Source organism: Budorcas taxicolor, chromosome 5 (genome assembly GCF_023091745.1).
Source record: "Budorcas taxicolor isolate Tak-1 chromosome 5, Takin1.1, whole genome shotgun sequence".
Classification (NCBI taxonomy): Eukaryota; Metazoa; Chordata; class Mammalia; order Artiodactyla; family Bovidae; genus Budorcas; species Budorcas taxicolor.
This window is the reverse complement of record NC_068914.1, coordinates 41,117,000-41,137,875: the sequence shown is the minus strand read 5'-3', so window position 1 is coordinate 41,137,875 and position 20,876 is coordinate 41,117,000. Positions and strand designations below refer to the sequence as shown.

Genomic DNA, 20,876 nt, shown 5'->3' with positions numbered 1-20,876 from the left:
TGGAGAATCCCAGGGACGGGGAAGCCTGGTGGGCTGCCGTCTATGGGGTCACACAGAGTCGGACACGACTGAAGTGACTTAGCAGCAGCAACAGCAGCACACGCTAGTAAAGTAATGCTCAAAATTCTCCAAGCCCGGCTTCAACAATACATGAACCGTGAAATTCCACACGTTCAAGCTGGATTTAGAAAAGGCAGAGGAACCAGAAATCAAATTGCCAATATCTGCTGGATCATCAAAAAAGCAAAAGAGTTCCAGAAAAAGATCTGCTGCTGCTACTCCTGCTAAGTTGCTTCAGTCATGTCCGACTCTGTGCGACCCCATAGACGGCAGCGCACCAGGCTCCCTGGTCGCTGGGATTCTCCAGGCAAGAACACTAGAGTGGGTTACCGTTTCCTTCTCCAATGCATGAAAGTGAAAAGTGAAAGTGAAGTCACTCAGTCGTGTCTGACTCGTAGCGACCCCATGGACTGCAGCCTACCAGGCTCCTCCATCCATGGGGTTTTCCAGGCAAGAGTACTGGAGTGGGTTGCCATTGCCTTCTCTAAGAAAAACATCTATTTTTGCTTTATCGACTACGCCAAAGCCTTTGACTGTGTGGATCACAATAAACTGCAGAAAATTCTGAAAGAGATGGGAATACCAGACCACCTGGCCTTCCTCCTGAGAAATCTGTGTGTAGGTCAGGAAGCAACAGTTCTAACTAGACATGGAACAACTGGTTCCAAATAGGAAAAGGAGTATCTCAAGGCTGTATATTGTCACCCTGCTTATTTAACTTATATGCAGAGTACATCATGAGAAATGCTGGGCTGGATGAAGCACAAGTTGGAATCAAGATTGCTGGGAGAAATATCAATAACTTCAAATATGCAGATGACACCACCCTTATGGCAGAAAGTGGAGAAGAACTAAAGAGCCTCTTGATGAAAGTGAAAGAGGAGAGTGAAACAATTGGATTAAAGCTCAACATTCAGAAAACGAAGATCATGGCATCCAGTCCCATCACTTCATGGCAAATAGTGGAAACAACAGATGTTTCATTTTCTCTCTTGTTCTATTGTATTTGCCACCTGATTCAGAATGATGTGGCTATTTCACTTGCATGGTACAATGCAGCCTGGAGTTCAGAAGACAAACTCAAGGCATTCAGAAGTCTTAGACATAGAAGGACTCTTGTTTACAAGGCAAATGACATTAAATATTTTAACCATTGTATCATGCAATTAGTGAATGGGCATCTGGTATATGTTTGGAATGAGGTGTTAAGGGATCAGAAAAGAGATGATTTATGTCCTGTGTGCAGAAGCTGTTATCGAATGCAATTTCATGTACTCTGCACACAGTGAGGCCAAGGAATACCAATTCATCAGAGTTGGAACAGAGAAAGGTTTATTGCAGGACCATGCAAGGAGATGGGTGGCTTATGTCCTCAAAACCCAGAATTCCTCGGAGGGTTTCAGCAAAGCACTTTTAAAAGGCAAGGTAAGAAAGGGCCGTGATTAGTTGCTGCAAAATTCTTGGGATCTGAATCCTTTGTTCTTACAACTGTCTGTGTAGGTCAGGTCACAATGTTCCTGTGAACCTCCCATAAGACAAATGTTACTCTGTCCTGCAACTTTCCATCTCTATATGAGTGGACTCTTAAAGGTCGCAGCCCTGAGAATAGGATATCCTGTATATTTCAGGCTATAGGCAACACTTTTTACAAAAAATGCAGAGCCAGCAACAGACCACCAAAGGTTAAAGTAAAAAATCTAGTATGCAGTCAATTCTCTCCTTTTCTTTCATACTCCTCAATCTTGAGTAGAACAGGTGTTGGACAAGAAGGGGAATAATGTTTTAAATAGACAGATTAATCATAAACATGACAGAGGAATTCAGTTTTAGGGGAATTTGGTTTCAACCTCCAATCCTGTCTCATCATTCGCCAAATCTTTCAGGGAACGGGACAAAACTATTCTGGCTACTTCCTGCTGAAATGGAGCATAGCCCTAGCTTGATTTGGGGAATGGACACTAAACTGGAAATATTACCAAGTTCCAAGTCCTGGAGTCAATTCTTGTATGATTAAGACCTCATTCCCTGAGGTATTCAGGAGAATAAAACTGAAAACCAGTCGGGAACTGGCACTTTGGGGAGACTTGTCACCAGAAAGCCAGTTGTCTACAAAAATAGGTTTCAAATTCTGATATGGTATTAACATTTACATAACAGGAGCTGTTGGCTACTACATGTCTCTTTTTATTTTTCTGCTAACATCTAATCTAAGGTAATTTTATTGTCTAAAAATTTAATAATTACAAGAGGAGACCTTGAGGTCAAATGTTGTAGCTACCAGCTGCCAGCAGATACTGCTTTGAGAAAGGCTGGTGGAATCCTGAGTATGATACAGCTCAGAAAACTCAAGTTCTCAGCAGTACAGGAACTCGTCCAAAATCACAACCACAGTGGCCTCCTAGTTTTCCCTTGGATGTCTGAACCACAGCTACTCCATTTTGACTTTCAAATGTATTCCCTTCCTCAATGGCCAAAGCAGATGTACACGCGCTTTTAGCAACAGTCTTAAAGCAAATGGTGTTATACCTCATGAGTAGCTATGCTCTATGACAAACACATAAGAGAATTTTCTTCCTATCCTGAACATTTGGGGCAACAGTGTAGTCAGAAGTAAAACAACTTTCAATATTGATAGGGAGAGAAACATTTGGTAAACAGCTCAGTTAGAAACATAGATTAAAAGCCAATAATATTTCAAATAAAACAAAAAATTATAACCATACTTACCAGTTTACTCAATCCTATGTAATTAATCTAGGATTTCCCTGGTGGCTCAGACGGTAAAGCGTCTGTCTACAATGCGGGAGACCTGGGTTCGATCCCTAGGTTGGGAAGATCCCCTGGAGAATATCCACTTCAGGACTATTGCCTGGAAAATCCCATGGACAGAGGAACCTGGTAGGCTACAGCCCATGGGGTCGCAAAGAGTCAGACACGACAGCAACTTCATCTAGGTTTTGCTAGACTTTTTAAACATCTTACTCAGTTTAGCATTATGATTTAAAAGAAAAACAATCTTTTTCATGAATCTTCTTGAAGCGGTTTTGCAAAGCATCAGTTTAGCTGTCTATAAAAGACTTAAGGCACGGTTAAAGATCTGATTACAATGTTTTGACAAAGAAGCTTAATAAATTTGCTCTGACATAAAGTATTTTAAGATAACAACTAAAATTATGACATTATAGCAAGACATATCTAAATTTTGGAAACTTTCTAGACTGTCTATATTAATAATATTTATCTATATCATATATTCTGAGGAGGCTTATCACTCATTTGATAATGCTTCCCATGTAATTCAATATACCAAACAATTCTAGTTTAACATTTCTCTGAGATGCCTCAGGGGCCCTCTGAAACAACCCAAAGTTAGCTGAAGTCAAAAGAACTTTAATTAGAATTTGGTAGAAAGCTTGTCAAAAATATAAAAAGTTTTCAAAACCATTTGGTTAGATAGAATCATAGGTCACTGTGAATATTTAAAAACAAATACAGATCACTTAAAGGTAAGAAGGTTCACACAATCTGTTATCACAAGTGGCATTAAGTATACCTGTTCTCTTAGCAGAGAAGAACCAAATCTAGCCCTGCACCAGTCTACTTTTAATAATAAAATCCATTTACCTAGTGAAGTTTAATCTAATTTCAGCCAAACCATGCTCAAAACACCTATCCTACTCTCCTGCTGTATACTGAAATGTTTCCTTTATTATTTTTAGTAACTTTAATTACATGTTTAAATTAGAATCCTCCCCTCTCAAAAACCTTAATTTCTAGTGAAAACTAGGAGGGAAGCAGTTGTGAACTGTTTGTCATACCCGCATAGGCTGATTGGAAACTTATACTTTGGTTTTCTTCTCCTAACAAGGAAAAGGTAAGTAAACTTAGATCTGCCCAGTAGCTAATGCTCCAATATTTTATTCTATTTGAAATGACTCAGATAGTCAATGAAATCCCGCCACTCAACTTAGTTTAGTTTCAAGTTACCAAAATCTGGAGAGACTATTTTAAGATAGATGTTTTCAAAACATAATTATCCTATAGAGTTTACCTAAAAGCTCTTATCTCATTTGCATTTTCTTAAAGTTTCATCATATTATTTTCCTTGCTTACAAATGTCTGTGTTAATCAAACCAAAAGATGACTCAGTACTATTAATAAATATTTCTTAGATCATGTGAACCTGAAATCTGCTCTGTCCAACTTCCCCTACACCTAGAAGTACAAGTCAGTTCCCATGTAAAGACAGACAGAACCAGAAATCTGTTGGTTTTTCCACTTCAGATTTTAAAAAACCTTCCCTCTTTTTTTTCCAGTTCACAAATATCCACTTCAGACTAAAGAAATAACAGCAACAGACAATTAGATATTTATAGTTTCTTCACATTCACATGCAAAACCAGGAAGAGAGAATAGGATTTGGACTCAGGTACTGACACACACATGCATGTGCGCGTGCACGCACACACACCTCCAAGATAAAAGCCTACTTTGCAAAAGGCCCACTTTTTAAAAACTAAGTGTATTGATTTGTTTGCTTTTGGCTGTGCTAGACCTTCGTTGCTGCCCGGCCTTTCCTCTCGCTGTGCCTCGTTGCAGAGTGGCAGCGATCGCCTGGCTGCAGTGTGCAGGCTTCTATTGCAAGGGGCTGCTCTTGTTGCAGATCACGGGCTCCATGGCACATGGGCTCCAGTAGTTTGAGCACGTGGGTTCAGCAGCTGAAGCTCCTGGGCTTTGGAGCACAGGCTCAATAGTTGCGGTGCATGGGCTTCATTGCTCTGTGGAATGTAGGATCTTCTCAGATCAAAGATTGAATCTGGATCTCCTACATTGGCAGGTGGATTATTTACCCCTGAGCCACCAGGGAAGCCCCAAAGGCGCACTTTGATATCATATTTGAAACGGATAGCAGAGCCATTAGGGGCTCTTGTTTTCTGGATCTCAGGGAATACTGAGATCATACAGTGTTACAATAAACATATTATTTTCTTTCATTTATGGGAACATAGCTGAAGATCTCCCAATTTTGCAAAACTCACCCTAGGGGGACTATATATGGAACAGAACTCTGATTATCCATACTTAATTATTCATGACCAGTGTTATCAATGATTAAGCAGACAACTCACATTGGTCTCTTAGGGTCACAGTTCCGTAGCCCCAAAAGGGAGATTCTCAACCCGTGCCCTGCCAGTCCATAAGAGGAGAATCTTACCCGATGTCCTGTAAGAGATGAAACTGAATGAATGACTAAGGCTAGTCCAGAAGGGAAAATGCCAACCAACGCTCTGCCACAGGCAAAGCCCAACGCAACAGCGGGGGATACCCTGCTGTCTTGGCACATAAGCCCTGTTACCAAAGAAGTTTCAGCTGGCCAGTGCAAGTACTGACATACACACATATGCACGAAAAACACAGGTACACACAGGAATCACAAACAAAAATTAAGCTACGGTTGCACAGATAGAAAATCAGAGGAGATATAATCTAAAAATTTCACTTTCATTCCCAGATGGAGGCCTCCAAACAGAGTGGCCCAGCTCTCAAAGAACAGACTGAGTGGCTCACTTCCCACAAGGGGATGAGCCCGAATGAGGTGAGAGAATTCTCAGCTTGCTCAAGCTAGAGGTCCTTACCCTAAAATGACTCTAAACATTGACCAAAACTCTGAGTGTTTTGTGGCTCCTAACGCCTCATGCCATGGGGCTGCTGGCTCCTCTCAGGGACAGTCCCTCTGAGATACCCAGAGTGAAATGAACTTTGGCAGCTGCTGGGGGACTCAGAGAAGGGGCTACCTTAACTGATTGACCCGCCATGGGCACAGATTCCTAGACTGACTTTGCTAAAATTATTACCTAATGGCAGGTTGTGAGACTGATGCACAGTGAGGCCAAACTGAAACGTTGGAGCAAAGATTTACTGCAGGGTAAAGCAAGGAGATGGGTGGCACATGCCAAACTCCTTGAAGGATTTCAGCAAAGCACTTACAGTGGCAAGGAGAGGGAGGGGGCAAGGAGAGTTGTTGCAAAATTTTTGGTGTCTGAATCCTTTGTTCTTGCAGCTGTCCATGTAGGTCAGGTCACAACGTTCCTATAAACCTCCAACAAATGTTATTCTCTGTTTGTCAACTTTTATCTCTATGTGAATGGACTCTTCAAGGTCAGAGCCCCAAAAGAAGGCTCTCCTGTATATTTCAGGCTATAGGCAACATTCTTTTACAGAAGGTGCAGAGCCAGCGTGACTAAGCACAGGCAACACCAAAGGTTAAAGTAAAAAATGAATGGATTGAATATGGAGTCAGATTTGCTCTTCCTTGTTACAAAACTACATCAATATTAGTTGAAAATGATAGCGATCATCTACAATAAAAAAGAAGTGATGTGATGTGAGCGTGGCATGAACAAGGAGAACAACAACAAACAATTATAGCAATTTTTGCAGTTAACACTGCAGTTAACAAAAACACAACTAGAAAATAAAAACAAAGCCCGAAAAATAGATGGTCTTAGAGAACTTCCCAAGTAGATTGACATTCTTTAAAAGAAACCGATTCAAAAAGAATATAAGGACTGAACAGAAACCGTCAGTGTAGAGGAAACACATATTTACAGGCAGGGAATTCAAGACATTGGAGGATGCTTTCATAAAACAGTTTCCATGAAAAGCTATTTCCATGAACTTGCTATTATTAAGGGAGAGCCCATGATGAATGACTCCCTCTTTACACTATTGAAAGAGACTTTACTGGAGTCGGAAAAAAAAAATCAGTGTAAGATAGAAAGAAAAGCCCAGAAATAGGTATGGTTAAAGTGCAGTGATCATGAAGACCTGACCATCCAATCCCTCTACAAAGAAGTCTTCTGGGTGATTCTCTGATTTGTTCCTGTGTCAGCCTACCCCAGACCCAATGAAAGCTGTTCTATTGACTCTCTTGCTACTCTCAGTAACTAGACGTGACAACAAGTGATCTGGAGTCTGTGGATAGGACTCCACCTCGCCTGAGATTGTCTTAAGAAATATCTGTATAGACCTCTACCTCTGTCCCATGGTCCGTTTAGCTTCGTCCGTATACTTGGTGGCCAAGATGTCCACCATTCCCTCACCCCTTAAAGGCAGAGCATCCTCCTAGCCCCTCCTCCAGTGCATCGTCATCAAATAGATGACACTGAAGGAGCCCGGGAAAATCTCCTTTTAGATCCAAGACAGGCAAGTATATTGCCCTGTTCCTATGATGAGGTGTGTGCACTGTGTCTCAGGGGTCAGAAATCTTTTGCTGTAAAGGTCACGTAGAAAATATTGTAGGCTTCGCCATACAGTCTCTGTTGCAACCACTCACCTGTGCCGTTGTAATGCGAAAACAGCCTTGGGTAGTATGTAAAAAAATAAGCATGGCTGTGTTCCAGTAAATTTTTATTTACAAGACTTCCCTGGTGGTTCAGCAGTTAAGAATCCACCTGCCAATACAGGTGGATTGGGTTCAATCCAAGTGAACAGAGGACATGGGTTCAATCACTTGTCCAGGAGGATTCCCTGAAGCCAGCGCTCTAGTCTGCTCCACAAGAGAAGGCACCACAGTGACAAGCCAGTGCACTGTAGTTAAGAGAGTAGCCCCCACTCTCCTCAATGAGAGAAAGCCCTTCCCCTGCAACAAAGACACGGAGCAGCCAAAATTAAAGAAATAAATAAAATCATATATATATATGTATATATATATGGGCCTTATTTTGAAATTCTAATTTACAGAAGCATGTTGTGGGCTGGATTTGGTCCTCAGGTGATAATTTGCCAAGGCCTGATCTCTTGGACAAAAACTGTTTCATATCCAGGCTTTGGTGCTACTTCATTTAGGAAGAATGATCAAAACCTCCCCTTTAGCTCCCTATAAATGTTAGATGACCCTGTCCACACTGATCATGGAGCTAACTGACCATCTGACCTACCTATAGTTGAAGAGAGATGCCTAGCAATGGCTTGGAACCTGAAAACGGCCAAGTTGTTTCTTTATCAAATGGAGCCTGTCACAGATTCTTGTCTTTTCCAAAAATGACTGCAGCAGTATTTGTCAACAGTCTCACAAGCTCTTGCAGAAATCTTCCTCTCCCTCAAGTAAGAAGAGGAAGGCTGGGACTTCCCTGGTGGTCCAGTAGCTAAGACACCACCCTCCCTATGCAGGGGGCCTGGGTTCAATCCCTGGTCAGGGAACTAGATCCTGCCTGCTGCAACAAGACTGAAGATCCTGTGTGCCACAGCTAGTACCTGGCACAACCAAATAACTGAATTAATATACATATATTTTTTAAAGAAAAGCAATGAAAGGCCTTTTACCCTCAAATATGTGATTCTTTGTAATCACTCAGAAATAAGACCTCCAAAGTTAAGTCATAAAAGGATGTACAGCTCCCTCTGGCTCTGTTTTTCTGTTTGAGATGCACACCCTTGCATTTCAGTGCTGTGACCGAGGAACTGCAGGCCACACAGAGTGTGGCCCAAGTGAGTCCCTGATGTCAGCCATCATTAACCAGTTGGGATGTGAGGAAGACTTTGAGATGACTCTAGCTCCAGTCTAACTGTACGAGAGATCACAAGCAGGAAGCACATTCAACTCGCCCTCCAAACCATGAGAAATGATAGTAACATGATAACTGTTGCTTTAAGCCCTTTTAAGAATAGGTTGATTTGGCTGCCCTTTCCCCTGTGGTCTCTGTGTGCACTGCAGTGTCCCCAGAGTTCCAGACATGTGCGGAGGGGCTGGCTGCAGATGCTGGGCGGATGCGGACCCAAGGTGACTGTAAGGTAGGGCATCCTTGGCCCTCCTGAAGAGAGGAAATCAGCGGCAGATGGACAGTCTGTGTATGGAGTTATCAGATGCCTTTACCTGAGTGAGAAACCTTCTTCCATTAGGACCACAGACGTCTGACAGCCCTTTGTGAAACCAAGATAAGTGATGGTGGAAATAAACTACTGTCAATGAGATTTTGCACTGAAATTCTGGATTATACCTCAAATTTTAAACAGGAAAACAAAACCACAGAGGAATAAATTCTGCAGGATCCAAAGGGATGCAAAAAAGTGGCTCACTGCCTAGGAATTCACACAAAGGCAAACAACCTGGATCACACTGAGGATATTACATTTAGTCATCATGTTTCCTAAATCCCATGGATGGAGGAGCCTGGTAGGCTGCAGTCCATGGGGTCGCTACGAGTCGGACAGGACTGAGCAACTTCACTTTCACTTTCATGCGTTGGAGGAGGAAATGGCAATCCACTCCAGTGTTCTTGCCTGGAGAATCCCAGGGACGGGGAAGCCTGGTGGGCTGCCGTCTATGGGGTCGCACAGAGTCGGACACGACTGAAGTGACTTAGCAGCAGCAGCAGCAGCATGTGTTTCCGTAGGCTTCTCTTGACTGTGACAGCTTCTTAGACTTTCCTGGTTTTCCACAACCTCAGGTTTCAAGTAAGGCATTTTGTAGAAAGTTTCTCAATTAGGATTGAGTAGGATTTGGGGATCTTTCAACCTCAAGGGATTTTGAAAGGAAGACCACAGAGGTAAGGTGCTATTCTCATCCCATATCAAAAGTATACACTATCAACATGATTTATGATTATTGACATTAACTTTGATCACCTGGCTAAGTTCCTATTTGCAGGTTTTTCCACTGTAAAGTTACCCCCTCTCCCCAACACTGTACTTTTTGAAATGCAGTCACTGTGTGCAGCCCACACTTAAGAAGAGTGGCGTTGGGATATTCTTAAGGGTAGAATGTTTACATCAGTTAATTGAAACGCTATAGAAAAAATTGGTCTTTTTCCTCATTTGTTAAATTTATTTATACCACTATGGAAAAAAGGAAGGTTTGACTTGCTATGAAGCATATATGACTGGAACAGAGTTTGCTAACTACAAATGGGGTGCTGCTATAATAATACAAGTGACTTTAGGGGCAGGCAGTGGGGAAAGGTCACAGGGCCTTAAAGATATTGCTAGCTGAAGACTGATGGCCCTCAAGGAGACTGTTGGTGAGGGCTTAAAGGAAAGGGAGGAAAATGCTATTGGAAGCTGTAAGGAGGGAGACATCTCTTACATTGTGGTGGGAAGTTTAGCATCTTATTACTTATAATAACATGGAAAGCAGACAATGTACCCAATGAACTAAGGATCCAGTCTAGGAGATTTCTAGTCACATGACAAAGTATCACCTACTTTGTTTAAGCTGCATATCATAAGGTACAGACAGAGAAAGAAAAGCAAAGGAAAGAATAAATATTAAGGATCCATAAAAATCAAACATAGAACCACTGTATGACGCAGCCACCCCATTTGTGGGCGTATATCCAACAGAACTGAAACAGGATCTGGAAGAGAAATTGCAGATCATTGCAGCATTGTTCACAGTAGCTAAAAGGTGGAAGCAAACTGAGAGTCCATTGATAACTGAATGGATATAACTTCTTCAGTCAGTTCAGTCGCTGTCGTGTCCGACTCTTTGTGACCCCATGAACCGCAGCACGCCAGGCCTCCCTGTCCATCACCAACTCCAGGAGTTCACTCAGACTCACGTCCATCGAGTCCGTGATGCCATCCAGCCATCTCATCCTCTGTCATCCCCTTCTCCTCCTGTCCCCAATCCCTCCCAGCATCAGAGTCTTTTCCAATGAGTCAACTCTTCACATGAGGTGGCCAAAGTATTGGATTTTCAGCTTCAGCATCATTCCTTCCAAAGAAATCCCAGGGCTGATCTCCTTCAGAATGGACTGGTTGGATCTCCAGAGTCTTCTCCAACACCACAGCTCAAAAGCATCATTTCTTCAGCACTCAGCTTTCTTCACAGTCCAACTCTCACATCCATACATGACCACTGGAAAAACCATAGCCTTGACTAGACCGACCTTAGTCAGCAAAGTAACGTCTCTGCTTTTGAATATGCTATCTAAGTTGATCATAACTTTCCTTCCAAGGAGTAAGTGTCTTTTAATTTCGTGGCTGCAATCACCATCTGCAGTGATTTTGGACCCCCAAAATATAAAGTCTGACACTGTTTCCACTGTTTCCCCATCTATTTCCCATGAAGTAATGGGACCAGATGCCATGATCTTCGTTTTCTGAATGTTGAGCTTTAAGCCAACCTTTTCACTCTCCTCTTTCACTTTCATCAAGAGGCTTTTTAGCTCCTCTTCACTTTCTGCCATAAGGGTGGTATCATCTGCATATCTGAGGTTATTGATATTTCTCTTGGCAATCTTGATTCCAGCTTGTGCTTCTTTCAGCCCAGCGTTTCTCATGATGTACTCTGCATAGAAGTTAAATAAGCAGGGTGACAATATACAGCCTTGATGTACTCCTTTTCCTATTTGGAACCAGTCTGTTGTTCGATGTCCAGTTCTAACTGCTGCTTCCTGACCTGCATATAAGTTTCTCAAGAGGCAGGTCAGGTGGTCTGGTATTCCCATCTCTCTCAGAATTTTCCACAGTTTATTGTGATCCACACAGTCAAAGGCTCTGGCATAGTCAATAAAGCAGAAATAGATGTATTTCTGGAACTCTCTTGCTTTTTCGATGATCCAGACGATGTTGACAATTTGATCTCTGGTTCCTCTGCCTTTTCTAAAACCAGCTTGAGCATCAGGAAGTTCATGGTTCACGTATTGCTGAAGCCTGGCTTGGAGAATTTTGAGCATCCCTTTACCAGCGTGTGAGATGAGTGCAATTGTATGGTAATTTGAACATTCTTTGGCATTGCCTTTCTTTGGGATTGGAATGAAAACTGATGTTTTCCAGTCCTGTGGCCACTGCTGAGTTTTCAAAATTTGCTGGCATATTGAGTGCAGCACTTTCACAGCATCATCTTTCAGGATCTGAAGTAGCTCAACTGTAATTCCATCACCTCCACTAGCTTTGTTTGCAGTGATGCTTTCTAAGGCCCACTTGACTTCACATTCCAGGATGTCTGGCTCTAGGATCACACCATCGTGATTATCTTGGTCGTGAAGATCTTTTTTGTACAGTTCTCCTGTGTATTCTTGCCACCTCTTCTTAATATATTCTGCTTCTGTTAGGTCCATACCATTTCTGTCCTTGATCGAGCCCATCTTTGCATGAAATGTTCCCTTGGTATCTCTAGTTTTCTTGACGAGATCTCTAGTCTTTCCCATTCTGTTGTTTTCCTCTATTTCTTTGCATTGATCACTGAGGAAGGCTTTTATCTCTCCTTGCTCTTCTTTGGAACTCTGCATTCAGATGCATGTATCTCCTTTTCTCCTTTGACTTTCACTTCTCGTCTTTTACAGCTATTTGTAAGCCATCCTCAGACAACCATTTTGCTTTTTTGCATTTCTCTTTCTTGGGGATGGTCTTGATCACTACCTCCTGTGTAATGTCATGAACCTCTGTCCGTAGTTCTTCAGGCACTCTGTCTATCAGATTTAATTCCTTGAATCTATTTGTCACTTCCACTGTATAATGGTAAAAGATTTGATTTAGGTCATACCTGAACGGTCTAGTGGTTTTCCCTACTTCCTTCAATTTAAGTCTGAATTTGACAATAAGGAGTTCATGATCTAAGCCACAGTCAGCTCCTGGTCTTATTTTTGCTGACTCCTTCTTTGGCTGCAAAGAATATAATCAACCTGATTTTGGTGTTGACCATCTGGTGATGTCCATGTGTAGAGTCTTCTCTTGTGTTGTTGGAAGAGGGTGTTTGCTATGACCAGTGAGTTCTCTTGGCAAAACTCTATTAACCTTTGCCCTGCTTCATTCCATGCTCTGTTGGGCCACCCAAGATGGGCGGGTCATGGTGGAGAGGTCTGACAGATGTGGTCCACTGGAGAAGGAAATGGCAAACCACATCAGTATTCTTGCCTTGAGAACCCCATGAACAGTATGAAAAGGCAAAATGATACTGAAAGAGGAACTCCCTAGGTCAGTAGGTGCCCAATATGCTCCTGGAGATCAGTGGAGAAATAACTCCAGAAAGAATGAAGGGATGGAGCCAAAGCAAAAACAATACCAATTTTGGATGTGACTGGTGATAGAAGAAAGGTTCGATGCTGTAAAGAGCAGTATTACTTAGGAACCTGGAATGTTAGGTCCATGAATCAAGGCAAATTGGAAGTGGTCAAACAGGAGATGGCAAGAGTGAACATCGACATTCTAGGAATCAGAGAACTAAAATGGACTGGAATGGGTGAATTTAATTCAGATGACCATTATATCTACTACTATGGGCAGGAATCCCTTAGAAGAAATGGAGTAGCCATCATGGTCAACAAGAGAGTCCGAAATGCGCTACTTGCATGCAATCTCAAAAACGACAGAATGATCTCTGTTCGTTTCCAAGGCAAACCATTCAATATAAGTTCTTACCTACCTATAAAAAGCAGGGAATCCTGCCATTAGCAACAACATGAATGGATATGTAGGACATTATGCTACATGAAATAAGCCAGGCAGAAAAAGATAAGTGCTATCTGATCTTACTTATACGTGGAATCTAAAGCAGTCTGGGCCTGCGGGGATGGAGAGGTAGCGTTGGGGCAAAGGGGAAGTGGGGAGTTGTTGTTCCATGGGTACAGAGTTTCAGTCATACAGAATAGGGGGCTAGGGATGTGGTTGACATTATGTATTGTACCCTTAGAAGTCATTAAGGGAGTGAATTTTATGCTATACAGTTATTTATTACCACAATAAACATTAAAGATCTGACACTTTCTGGGGTCAAAACCAACACTGTTTCTTATTTTCAAACTCTTCAGATGAAAGACAATGTTAAAATTAAAAAATGGCTTTTAGGCAGAGATCAAATCAAATGTGCTGTCAAGAAGACGTGTTATAGTGTATATAAATGAGTCACTTTGTTGTACAGGAGAAATAAACACAGCATTGCAAATTAACTATATTTAAATATAAAAAATTAAAAAAGGAAAAGAAAATATGGTCTAGAGATGAAGCCAAGGGTGTGACTGTAAAATCTTTGCTATGAACTCAGAAAGATTTAAGTGGTGCATCATAGACCTTTTCAAATAGCTAAAAGTCTTTTTAAAATCTTAAAAACATGTCTTGGGAATCCTCTGTGTTAAACAACAGGACTTTTAGGAAACTTTAAAGTTGTAGTCCCACAGCAATTTTACAGGGTGCCCAAGGTAGAAAAGGCTTAGGTTTGTGATATTTGTGGGTGTTGCTTTTGTTAAATGCAATAAACTCCAGTAAGATTTTTAGGAAATCCACCATGTTTTTAAGAGAATTGCACTGATGAAAATATCCTCAACTTGGTATGAGAGGGACAGGGACATTACAAGGCTTTTGGATCTTTGAGCTACTATGAGCAGGAAACAATCTAAAAAACGAAACAAACAAATAGAAAACTATTCCATTTCAAACACTAGTTATTGCTTATATAAAAGAAAGGCTGACTCACACAGAGCTTGGCAAAACACAGTATAGAGAGTTCCCTTGAAACTTTCACCTAGCTCTCCTCAACAAGAATACATTAGACTTTTTATAAGTATAATTATCAGAATGAGAAAGTTGACATTGGTACCATTCTGTCAACTAAACCACACCTTGTTTCAGTTTCACCAGTTTTTACATTTTGTTTGGCATATTTATTCACTCTCTCTGTAACTTGAAGTATAATTCTTGTAAGCAACATAAAAAGTTTTACTTTGCTTATTCCATTTACATTGAATGAAATTATTGATATGGTTGGGTTTAAGTATCCTATCTTATTATTTGGTTTTTATTTTCCCATTTATTCTTTGTTTCTCCATTCTTCCTATCATCCTTTTTTTGGGGGTGATCATGTATTATTTTTAGTATTTTATTTTGCCTCACCTATTCACTCTTTAGTATTATAGCCAATTTTGTGTTATTTTTAGAAGTTGCTTAAATACTTTAATGTAGTTTTCAGTTACTTCAGTGTATCTTCAAATAATATTTAACTGTATAAAGAGTATAGAACTTTATGATTGTACATCTTAATTTACCCACTTCCACTCTTTGTGTTCTTATTATCTTATATTTCCCTTCTACATATACCATAAATTCTAGAATGCATTACCACCTTTTGTTTTAAAACATAAAGTTTTTAAAGAAAAAAATTATATTTAAAATGTGAAGCTACCTAAAAAAATTTTTTTTAAAAAAACCACGTATTTTCCCTTTCTAGTATTCACCATTCCTTCCTGCATATATTGAGTTTCCCTTTAGCCTGAAGAACTTGTACTACAGTTTTCTGAAGCTAAATTCTCTCTGCTGTTGTCAGTCTGAAAATGTATTTATTTTGCCTTGATTTTGAAGGACATTTTTACCAGATATAGAATTCTGGGTTAAGTATATTTCTTTAGCATTTCAACTTTTATTCTCATCTATTTGCTGTTGTTTTGTGTATTTATTGTGCCTTTTTTTCTCTGATTTTCTCTCTGCCATTTATCCTTGCTTTCAACATTTGATTACGATGTGCCTAGATTTTTTTCTTTGAGGTTTAACTGCTTGGATTTATGAATTGATTTATTTCATCAAATTTTAGGACATTCTTAGTCATTATCTTTCCATGTATTTCTTCTTCATTCTTTCTCTCCTTTCCTTCTGAGACTTCAGTTAGCTATATATTAAGCCACTGGGTATTATTCCACAGATTTTGGACACTCGGTTTTTTGTGTTTTTTTTTGGCTCTCTTCACATCTTTTCCAGTCTGGATTCTTTCTATTGTCTTATATTATCTTTAAGTTCATTAATTCTTTTTCCCCTGCTATATCTGCTTTACTATTAATCTTATCTAGTCAACTATTCTTCTCTGAACTTTTTATGTTATTTCTAACTTTTCTATGGAGTTCTTTTGTAATAGATTTTATGCTCTGCTAAATTTCTCTATCTTTGCATGCATTCTGTCCAGGGTGAAAGATCTGAGCAATGGCAAGTTTTCAGATATCTCTTCAAACTTTACAGCTGAGCAAACAGTACTTTAAACTATTGGTGATCTCTTTCAGCTTTATAGCTTGGTTGCCAATTTTGGGGTTTATTGAGGAGTTTTCTTTGTTCTCCAGTACTGGTCCCAGCTTTTTGTAATTCAGGAGATCTCTGTCTGTCCTGCTGTACTTTTATCAGTCTGTGGAGGACAGTTGCCTTCTATTCTGTGAAAACTCATTGTTTGAACAGTTTCTCTCATTTTTTTTCTGCTTCCCCAGCATTTGGAAATGAAATCCAATTGTATTTAAGTTAGGCTTGTGTCAGTTCTCCTTATCTACCCTTCTTATCCTGAGGGCAGCTGTCTTGGACTTAGGAGAGGCCCCCGACACACATGAGAGGATGTGTCTCAGCTCTTTGATTCTGCCCCAGTCATGGACACATTGCTCTCCAGAATTCTGCGGGAGACTTATCAGAAGAGTGGTGAGTGAGTGCAAATGCAGCACTCTCTATGGCTATCTATAGGCTATAAAGATGGTCCCTTTCGACTCTGTACATCCTGACGGAAAGAGGAAATCTGTAGTCTGTTGTTGTTGTTGTTGTTTATGAAATGAAACACTTTTTTTATTAACCACTTTCTCATGTAATTATTAGCTCTCAATAATTGTAACTTTTAATGTTTACAATAATCTCATTGGATGATTTAATCATTCATCTGTTACAATAGACAAAGACATTTTTTCCAGTTTTTCCCCTCTTATAAAGGATGTTTCTGTGAATAACCATAAAAACACTTTAAGTTTCTATTTTTGTATTGTTGTACATCATACAGTGGAAGTGACAAATAGACTTAAGGGATTAGATCTGATAGAGTGTTGGAAGAACTATGGGTGGAGGTTCATGACATTGTACAGGAGACAGGAATCAAGACCATCTCCAAGAAAAAGAAATGCAAAGAGGCAAACTGGTTGTCTGAGGAGGCCTTACAAATAGCTGTGGAAAGAAGAGAAGTGAAAGGCAAAGGAAAAAAGGGAAGATACACCCATTTGAATGCAGAGTTCCAAAGAATAGCAAGGAGAGATAAGAAAGCCATCCTCAGTGAGCAATGCAAAGAAATAGAGGAAAGCAATAGAATGGGAAAGACTAGAGATCTCTTCAAGACAATTAACAACATCAAGGGAAAATTTCATGCAAAGATGGGCATGATAAAGGACAGAAATGGTATGGACCTAACAGAAGCAGAAGATATTAAGAAGAGGTGGCAAGAATACACAGAATAACTGTACAAAAAAGATCTTCATGACCCAGATAATCACGATGGTGTGATCACTCACCTAGAGCCAGACATGCTGGACTGTGAAATCAAGTGAGCCTTAGGAAGCATCACTATGAACAAAGCTAGTAGAAGTGGAGGTGATGGAATTCCAGTTGAGCTATTTCAAATCCTGAAAGATGATGCTGTGAAAGTGCTGTACTCAATATGCCAGCAAATTTGGAAAACTCAGCAGTGGCCACAGGACTGGAAAATATCAGTTTTCATTCCAATCCCAAAGAAAGGCAATGCCAAAGAATGCTCAAACTACCACACAATTGCACTCATCTCACACGCTAGTAAAGTAATGCTCAAAATTCTCCAAGAAAGGCTTCAATAGTACGTGAACCGTAAACTTCCAGATGTTCAAGCTGGATTTAGAAAAGGCAGAGGAACCAGAGATCAAACTGCCAACATCTGTTGGATCATCAAAAAAGCACAAGAGTTTCAGAAAAAACATCTAGCTATGCCAAAGTCTTTGACTGTGTGGATCACACAAACTATAGAAAATTCTTAAAGAGATAGGAATACCAGACCCTTACCTGCCTCCTGAGACATCTGCATGCAGGTGAAGAAGCAACAGTTAGAACTGGACATGGAACAACAGACTGGTTCCAAATAGGAAAAGGAATATATCAAGGCTGTATATTGTCACCCTGCTTATTTAACTTACATACAGGGTACATCATGAGAAATGCCGGACTGGATGAAATGCAAGTTGGAATCAAGATTTCTGAAAGAAATATCAATAACCTCAGATATGTAGATGACACCCCCCTAATGGCAGCAAGTGAAGAAGAACTAAAGAGCCTCTTAGTGAAAGAGGAGAGTGAAAAAGTTGACTTAAAACTTGACATTCAGAAAACATTAAAAGATCATGGCATCTGGTCCCATCACTCATGGCAGATAGACAGGGCAACAATGGAAACAGTAAGAGATTTTATTTTGGGGAGCTCCAAAAGCACTGCAGATGGTGACTGAAGCCATGAAATGAAAAGACGCCTGCTCCTTGGAAGAAAAGCTCTGACCAATCTAGACAGCATATTAAAAAGCAGAGACATTACTTTGCCAACAAAGTTCTGTCTAGTCAAAGTTATGGTTTTTCCTGTAGTCATGTATGAATGTGAGAGTTGGACTATAAAGAAAGCTGAGCACCGAAGAATTGATGCTTTTGAACTGTGGTGTTGAAGAAGACTCTTGAGAGTCTCTTGGACTGCTAGGAGATCCAACCAGTCTAAAAAATCCTAAAGGAACTCAGTCCTGCATATTCATTGGAAGGACTGATGCTGAAGTTGAAACTCCAGTACTTTGGCCACCTGATGTGAAGAACTAACTCACTAGAAAAGACCCTGATGCTGGGAAAGATTGAAGGCAGGAGGAGAAGGGGACAACAGAGGATGAGATGGTTGGATGGCATCACCAAGTCAGTGAACGTGGGTTTGAGTAAGTTCCAGGAGGCAGTGATGGACAGGGAAGCCTGGCTTGCTGCAGTCTATGGGGTCATAAAGAGTCAGACATGACTGAGCGACTGAACTGAACATCAAAAGAATGTGAGAACCATATTCTACTTAAAATTCAGTAACACGTTCTGAGTTGGCAAAAAGTAGGTACTTAATAAATACATTGTATTAAAGCTTCCCTGAGTAAAAATATTCATGATAATGCTTACAAAGCACATTATAGATTGTATTAACTTTATAAGCATGTTTTTAAACTATAAAGTGTTACATAAATATACCAGAAGAAGGAGAAGGATGGTTGGTGGACAAATACATTACATCTGCAAAAATGTTGCATTTTGTTGCATAACGTTACATTTGCAAAAATCTGTCAGGATTGAATTTCCAAGGAATAAAAAAATAACAGAGCACGGAATTTAACCTGCAACCCATGAGTGGGTTTCAGATAGTTCATAAATAACCTACAACAGCACACACAATGTAAGTGTATTTTCATTCGTTTCTTGGGGAAAACTCCATGATATGCATTAATTATCAAATTATCTATTATCAAAGAGGTCCATGACCCTAATGTAATGAAGAAGACCTGCCATAGAGTTTCCATATTTAAAAGGAAGGTAAGACCTTGCCAGTGTCTTAACAGAGTAGGTGTATCAGACACTTGAAAATAATGAAAGTAAATGTCAACGCTGAAAGTGTAGGTCATATACTACTTTATTAAGAAGACAAGAGTGTTGCAGACCTGTGCTTCAGAGGGGAAAGTTGTTTCCACCTGGAGCACTTGTAAACGTTGGATTGGCCTCTGATGGACAGAATTGTCAATTTTTTAATGAAGCATGGCTTGTGCTGAACAAGACAAGCTGGGTCAAGCATTTGAAGATGCCTTTGAAGTACTGAGGCAGCATTCAACTGGAGACTTTCAGTACTCCTCAGATTACAAAAATTACCTGGCTTTTATCAACCACCGTTCTCATATCAGAGGAAATTCCAACAGCTATGGTGTGCAGCCTGCAGAGGAACCCATCTATAATTGGAGAACAGTCATAAACAGTGCTGCGGACCTCTATTTTGAAGGAAATATTCATCAATCTCTGGAGAACATCCCCGAAAACCAGCTGGTACAACCTGTTATTCTCCAGCGAAAGGGAGGAAAAGGCAGGAAGAAGCTCCAGCTGTTTGAATACCTTCATGAATCCCTGTGTAATCCAGAGATGGCATCTTGTATTCAGTGAATAGATCAAACCAAAGGAATCTTTCAGTTTGTATCAAAAAAACAAAGAAAAACTTGCCCAACTCTGGGGAAAAAGAAAAGGCAACCGGAAGACCATGACTTACCAGAAAATGGCCAGAGCACTGAGGAATTATGGAAGAACTGGGGAAATCATCAAAATCCGGAGAAAGCTAACTTACCAGTTCAGTGAGGCCATTCTCCAAAGACTGTCTGCACCTTACTTCTTGGAAAAAGAGATCTTCTATTCACAGTATGTTCAACCTGATCAAGGATATCTCAGTTTAAATAACTGGAATGCAAATTATAATTATACATATGCCAATTACCATGAGCTGAGTCACCCTGATTGCTAAATATACTCTTACATTTCATAATTTTCTGACATCAGAAGTCCCTACAAGTTTTAGGATTTTTCTCTAAAAGCAAATACTGAAAAAAAAAAAAAACCCACTTCATGATTGCTATCTTTTATGACATAGCATATAATCTATACTAACTTGGGGAGAAATTTTGCCAGCTCTTTAGAATGATTATCCCATTTGAAAGTATAGACTAAATGTCCTTCCTCTTATTAGTAACTATGCAATTATTTCTTTCTAGATTAATAATACCAGTGGAGACCATTTGATTTGCATATTGGTTAAACCTTATTTTCTTGTCATACACTCAGACCAAAAAAAAAAAAAAAAAAGAATCACTTTAGCATATGTCCAATAGCTTTAGCAACAGAACAAAAACTGATTGCCTGTGATGGTGTTCCTGCTAAATTATATTCAGGGCTTTAAAAATCTCAGTGGCTAAAACTAAAACTAGTATATGATCCAGCAATTCCACTCCTGGATATATATCCAAAGAAAATGAAAACACTAATTCAAAAAGATACAAAATTTTTTTTTTTTTTGGCTGGACTGTG

At 40.0% G+C, this 20,876-nt stretch overlaps 1 pseudogene; it reads left to right on the top strand.

Moving 5' to 3' along the window:
- Nucleotides 1-19,568: 19,568 nt before the first annotated feature.
- On the top strand, nt 19,569-20,316 carry LOC128048984 (transcription factor Spi-C-like; annotated as a pseudogene).
- The last annotated feature ends 560 nt before the right edge of the window (nt 20,317-20,876 follow it).